This window comes from Micromys minutus, assembly GCF_963924665.1.
Source record: "Micromys minutus genome assembly, chromosome: 13".
NCBI classification, from domain to species: domain Eukaryota; kingdom Metazoa; phylum Chordata; class Mammalia; order Rodentia; family Muridae; genus Micromys; species Micromys minutus.
Window position 1 is genome coordinate 58785362 of NC_137982.1, and position 6997 is coordinate 58792358.

Sequence of the window (6997 nt, forward strand, 5' to 3'; positions counted from 1 at the left end):
TTCGTTTTCGTTGAATTCTAGAAAATCCTTAATTTCTTTCTTTATTACTTCTTTGATCTTGCAATCCTTTAAAATAGTGTTGTTTATTTTCCATTTGTATGTGGGCTTTTTGTTGTCTTTGTTGTTGTTAAAGACCAACAGTAGACTATGGTGATCTGAGAGCATGCATGGGAGTATTTCAATCTTCTTATATCGATTGAGGCCCATTCTGTGTCCAATTATGTGGTCAATTTTCGAGAAGGTGCCATGCAGTTCTGAGAAGAAGGTGTATTTTTTTTTTATTTTACTTTAGGATGATATGTTCTGTATATATCTATTAATTCTACTTGGTTCAAAATCTCTGTTAGTTTTGCCATGTCCTTGTTCATTTTCTGTTTCCATGATCTGTCCATTGGTCAGAGTGGGGTATTAAAGTCTCACACTATTATTGTGTGGGGTGAAATGTATTTTTTGAGCTTTAGTAGGGTTTCTTTTATGAATATGGGTGCTTTTTTATTTGGAGTATATATGTTAAGAATTGAGATTTTCTCTTGACTGATTTCCCTGGTAATGAGTAAAAGTATCCTTCTCTGTCTTTTTTGATAACTTTTGGTTGGACATTTACTTTATTCGATATTAGAATAGCCACTCCAGCTTGCTTCTTGGAGCTGTTTGCTTGGAAGTTTTTTTCCCACTCTTTTACTCTGAGATAGTGTCTGTATTTTTCTCTTAGATGAGTTTCCTGTATGCAGCAATAGGCTGGATTTTGTTTATGTATCCAGTCTGATAGCCTATGTCTCTTTATTGGGGAGTTGAATACATTTATTTTAATAGATATCAAGGAATAGTTGTTTCTGTTTCCTGCCATTATTGCTTTTGTGGGTTGAGTTGTGTCTGTGTCTTTTTCTTCTTTTAGTTTTCTTGTTTAGGACTTTTCTTGTTTTTACTAGGGTGTATTTTTCCTTATTGTATTGGGTTTTCCTCCTATAATTCATTGTGCTGGGTTTGTGGTCAGATATTTTGTAAATTTTAATTTGTCTTGAAATATCCTCATCTCTCCATCTATGGTAATTGATAGTTTTGCTGGGTATAGCAGCTTGGGCTGGCACTTGTGCTCTCTTAGGGTGTGCATGCTGTCCGTCCTGGCTCTTCTAGCTTTCATAGTCTCTGTTGAGAAATCGGGTGTGATTCTGATTGGCCTGCCTTTATATGTTACCTGACCTTTTTGCCTTACTACTTTTAGTATTCTTTCTTTGCTTTGGGCACTTGGTGTTTTGATTATTATATGACGGGAGGTATTTCTTTTCTGTCCAACCTATTTGGAGTTCTGAAGGCTTCTTTTATGCTCATGGTCATCTCATTCTTCAGGGTAGGGAAGTTTTCTTCTATGATTTTGTTGAAGATATTTACCGTCCCTCTTAGTTTATACTCTTCTCTTTCTTCTATTTCTATTATCCTTAGGTTTGGTCTTCTCATTGTGTCCCAGATATCCTGGAAATATTAGGTTAGGAGCTTTTTGTTTTTTGCATCTTCTCTGGCTGTTTTGTCTATGTTTACAATGTTGTCTTCTGCCCCCGATATTCTCTCTTCCATCTCTTTTAATCTCTTGGAAATGCTTGCTCCTGTGACCCCTGATTTCTTTTTTAGGTCTTCTACCTCTAGGGTTATCTCTCTTAGTGTTTTCTTTATTGTGTCAATTTTTGTTTTAAATTCCCTCTTCCTTTCCTTCATCTCTTTGATTATGTTTTCCACTAGTTCTTTGAGTTCTTTGAGTGGTTTTCTTGTTTCCTCTTTAAAAGCTTCTGAATCTTTTTGCTTTTCCTTCCGTTCTTGTTTAAGTATTTCTATCAGCATCTTGAGGTATGATTTCAGGTCTGTGTCTTCTTTTTCTGGAGTGTTTGGCATTCCTATGTTTGCTGTTATGGAAGAGCTGGGTTCTGGTGTTGCCAGGTTGTCTTGGTTTCCTTGGGATATACTCTTTCGCTTTCCTCTTTCCATTTTGTTGTTATTGATAGGTTCTCGCCTTTCCCTTGTATCTGGTCTGTGTCTCTGGATCTCCAATGGTCCAGGTGTCAGATGGGCAGAGCCCTGTTCTATGCCTCAGATTGGCCAGGTGGGAACAGCGGTTTCAAAGTTCTGTTCCTGGTCCCTTGGTCAGGATGGTTGGAAGGTGTGCTTTGAGTGCGCACTCTGCAGAGATCTCTCTGCTACCTGGCTGCCTAGATATCCTACTCACCAGTTTTTCAACCTTTAGGGGCCGGCGGTCTGCGTGGCAGATGGGCTAGGCTTTGTTCTGTGGTCTGAAGTTGCCTCTGGTTGGAAACAGTAGTTCCAAATATATGTTCCTGGTCCCTGGATGAGGGAGGGCAGGGTGGAGGGTGCGCTTTCTGTGTGCACTCTGCAGAGATCTCTCTGCTCCCTGCCTGCCCAGATCTCCTACTCACCAGTTTTTCAACCCTTAGGAGCTGGTGGTTCCTGTGGCAGATGGGATGGGCTCTGTTCTGCACCCTGAAGTCGCCGCCGGGTTTTTGTAGATGTTTTATCTCATATTACTTTGGTTGAATTTTTTGTATTATTGGTATTTTGGTTTATATTAATTTTTCTAAGATTGTGTTATTTGTGTGTGTGTGTGTGTGTGTGTGTGTGTGTTTCTTTATGCTTAGCAGATCTTGTTTCTTTGTTTTGTGTGATTTCTTTTCCTTTTTATTGTTTGTTTGTCTATTTGTTCACTACAGAGAGAGAAAAGGAGTCAAGTTTTTGTGTAGGAACAATAATTTTGGAGCAGTTGGGAAAGGGCAGCCATGTAAAACATTTGTTCAATAAGAATGTTACTTGCTTTTCATGTAAATTGTAGTATTAATTAATAATATATAAAGTAGTAGAGGGAAATGAAATTGAAAATCTGAATGTGAAATCAGAGATGAAATACAGATTAAAGGTAACATTTTAAGTCTTTGGTAATTTAAAGTTGTTTCATTTATAAGTTTTAAAAACCATATGTGCAAACTTAATGATTCATTCTTGTCCAAAATTCCAGAAGGCTAGGATGTGATCTTGTCACAAACTAATACATTTTTCCACTTAATATAGCATAATTTTTAAAGTTTTATGACTTTTATTGATTTATGATTAGAATCATGATAATCATAGACTTTCTATGAGTTAAAAATAAAATCACAATTTTTGAAGCAAAAAATGGGAAAAAAGAAGGTATTTTCAAAATATTTTAATTTTCCCAAATGTTTTTGTATTTTCAGAGTTAGTTTAACAAATTGCTATTTCTCATATTTAAACGATAATAGCTACATTATTGACTTTGGAATTTAAATTCACAATATTATGTCAATTCTACCACTCAATTATTTAAGCAGGCAGTATTTTATATTGTACTTAAAAAACACATCCTGTATTGAAACTACTTTTATGTAAATCACAATTATTTGTAAAATTCTGTGTCTAGAGAGTATATGTATTTGGAAAATTATAGATCAAAAATATTTTAATAAGTTTATTTTAAAAAACAAAGATAAATGTCCAAATTTCAAGCATTTTTGCATAAAAGTATACAAATACATTTTTGTCAGTGTTTTTTTTAAAGGTTTGATAGTGTGTATTAAGATCTTACTAGTTATAATGAGCATAAAGTACAAGTAAAACAATATGGAACCTGGAATTAGTCAAAGTTTTCATGGTGTGCAAGGATTAAGCATAATGTTTTTTTGTTTCTTTTCTTCTTTTCTTTTTTCTTTTCTTGAACTTCATATAGTCTGTGAGTTGTTTCTGGGGTGTTCAGAGCATTCTGGGGTTAGTATTCAATTAACAGTGACTGCATATTATATCTGTTCTTTTGTGACTTGGTTATCTCACTCAGGAGGATATTCTCCAGATGCAACCATTTTCTTAAGAATTTCATAAAGTCATTGTTTCCGATAGCTGAGTAATACTCCATTGTTTAAATGTACCACAATTTTTGTACACATTCATCTACTGAAGGACATCTGGGTACTTTCCAACTTCTGGCTATTATAAATAGAGCTGCTATGAACATTGTGGTACATGTGTCTTTGTTGTATGTTGGAGCTTCTCTGAGGTATAAGCCCAGAAGTGGAATAACTGGGTCTTCAGTTACTACTATGTCCAATTTTCTGCGGAATTGCCAGACTGATATCCAGAGTGATAGTATCAGTTTACAACCCCACCAACAGTGGAGAAGTGTTCCTCTTTCTCCACATCCTAGCCAGCATCTGCTGTCATCTTAGTTTTGGATTATGGCCAATCTGACTGGTTTGAGGTGGAATCTCAGTGTTGTTTTTATTTGCCTTTCCCTGATGGCTAAGGATATTGAGCACTTCCTTAGATGTTTCTCAGCCATTCAATATTATTCAACTGAGAACTATTTGTTAGCTCTGTACCCTATTTTTAATAGGTTTGCTCGGTTCTCTTGTGTCTAGCTTCTTCAGTTCTTTGTATATCTTGGATATTAGGCCTCTATCTGAAGTGGGGTTGGCAAAAATATTTTCCCACTCTGTTGGTTTAAGTTTTGTGTTCTTGAGAGTGTCCTTAGCCTTACAGAAACTTTTCAATCTCATTAAGTCTTATTTGTTAATCTTTTTCCTTAGAGCACAAGCCATTGATGTTCTGTTTAGGAAATTTTCTACTCTGCCTATGTATTCTAAAGTTGTTCCTACTTCCTCATCTAATAGTTTCAGTGTACATGGTTTACTGTGGAGTAGATAAGAAATTTTAATATTACTTAATATTTAATTGAAATAAGCTGTGATATTTTCACAAAATCCCCAAAGCTATTAAAACTGAATATCATATTTTTAGTACCTAAATCTTTTAGCTGAAACGGATTAAACCTAGGTAGCATGTCAGAAACTGTTAAGAGATTCTTCTTAACATAAACTCCTCCATTATGTCATTTCATGCTATTTGCATATTCTGTCCATGGTGAACCATGGATGAAAGCAGTACTATCCCAGTCTTTGTTTTATTGATACTTCCACAAAATAAGAACATTGTGTGTGTGTGTGTGTGTGTGTGTGTGTGTGTGTGTGTGTGTGTGTGTGTGTTTGTGTGTGTGTTTTACTTTGCTACATTGCTATTTGGATGGGCACCATACTCATAATGGTTTCTATCACATGCACTCAGCTCATTGAACAACCCATGAATTTTTTCTTCAATTATCTCTCACTCCCTTACCACTGCTACACATCCACAGGAAATCCTAAATTAATGACTGACCTACTGGCAGAAATATAAGTAATTTCCTATAATAACTGCATTATTCAGCTCTTCACAATCCATTTATTTTGAGTGATTGAAATCTTTATTCTCACAAGCATGGCCTATGACTGCTATGTGACCATTGGCAGGCCCCTGCATTTTACAATCATCATGAGCAAGCATAGGTGTAACTTGACCATTATGACTAGTTGTACTAAGGGATTTGTGCACTCAGCTATTCAGCTTCTTCTAACTGCCTTCTTACCTTTTTGTGGTTAAAATGAGATAGATCAATATTTTGGTAATGTATACCCTTTGTTGAAATTGGCCTTTTACAATACACACATAATAGATCTATTAGTCATTGTTAACTCTGGCTTAATTGCTTTAATTACGTTTGTTGTTTTAATGTTCTCTTATTTTTTTTCATATTGTATACCATAAGGGCATACTATGCAGAAAGCTGAAGCAAAGATCTATCTGCTTGTAATTCCCACTTAACCATTGTAGTCCTGTTCATTGCACCTGAACTATTATTCATTTACATCAGACCAGCCAACACTTTTCCAGAAGTAAAAGTGTTTGGTCTTTTTTACACCATCATAGCACCCATGTTCAATCCTCTGATCTACACACTGAGTAACACAGAGATGAAGAATGGCCTACAAAAAGTTGTGGATCATCAAGGACTTTTGAAGGGGAGGTAAATTTAAATTTCTGAGCTTTATCTACTTTACATTATTGGTTTCGTGAATCCACACATATAAAATCCACTGTTATTTTTTTGTAATGCATTGAAAATGGAAATGGAAAGATAGCAATCTACCTTTTTTGGATTATATTTCTAAATGGAATCTTCATTAATAAACTGGACTTTATTCTCATAAAAGTTCTCTTATTTAATCATTATGACTGTATTCTGGCAATGAAATAAACTTTTTATACAATATATTTTATTAATTCTTAAAGTATTTCATAGAATGTATCATGACTATACTCAACTTTTCTCTGAAATTTATCCCAGCGCAGTATTTCTCCTACTTCCCTCCCAATACACACACACACACACACACACACACACACACACACACACACCACACACACACACACATATGCCTCTCATCATGTACCTTCTCATATGCCTCTAGGACGATACTCCTCCACTCACACAACCACTCTGGCTTCACAGCTTTAGCATCCACTTACAAGGGGAATAAATCCTCCATAGTACCAAGAAACTCCCTCTCATCAATGCCAGAAAAGGTAATCCTGTGCTACATATGTACCTGGAACCATGAACCCACCCATGTAAACTCTTTGGTTGGTGGTTTAGTCCCTGATATCTCAGATGAGTCTGGTTAGTTGATATTTTTATTATAGGGTTGCAATCCCCTTCAGCTTCATTCTCAAATTATTCCATTAGAGTCCCCAGGTGAAGTTAAATGATTGGTTCTATTTGAAACTATTTTAGTCAGATTGTGCCAGAGCCTCCCAGAGGACAACAATACCAGCCTCCAGTATACAAGCAGTTCTTGGCATCAGCAATAGTTTCAGGGTGTGGTGTCTATAGATGGGATGAATGTCAAGGTGTTGGTTTTCCCAGTGCCTCTTCCCCACTCCACACTGATACATATATGTATTTATTTTACTTTCCCTCTGGACTCTTTTTCTGTCTCTTCCCATTCCTGATTCTAGCCCCCTTTTCCTTTCCCCTCCTCACTCCCTCCCAAGTCTCTTCCCTTACTTTGGTGAATATTTTACACCCCCCATTTTAAGTAAGTTTAAAGCG

At 36.0% G+C, this 6997-nt stretch overlaps 1 pseudogene across 1 annotated transcript; it reads left to right on the forward strand.

The window, feature by feature from the left end:
- Positions 1-5073: 5073 nt before the first annotated feature.
- On the forward strand, positions 5074-5915 carry LOC308429256 (olfactory receptor 4P4-like; annotated as a pseudogene). The gene has a single exon. The product of its transcript is annotated as an olfactory receptor 4P4-like (transcript).
- The last annotated feature ends 1082 nt before the right edge of the window (positions 5916-6997 follow it).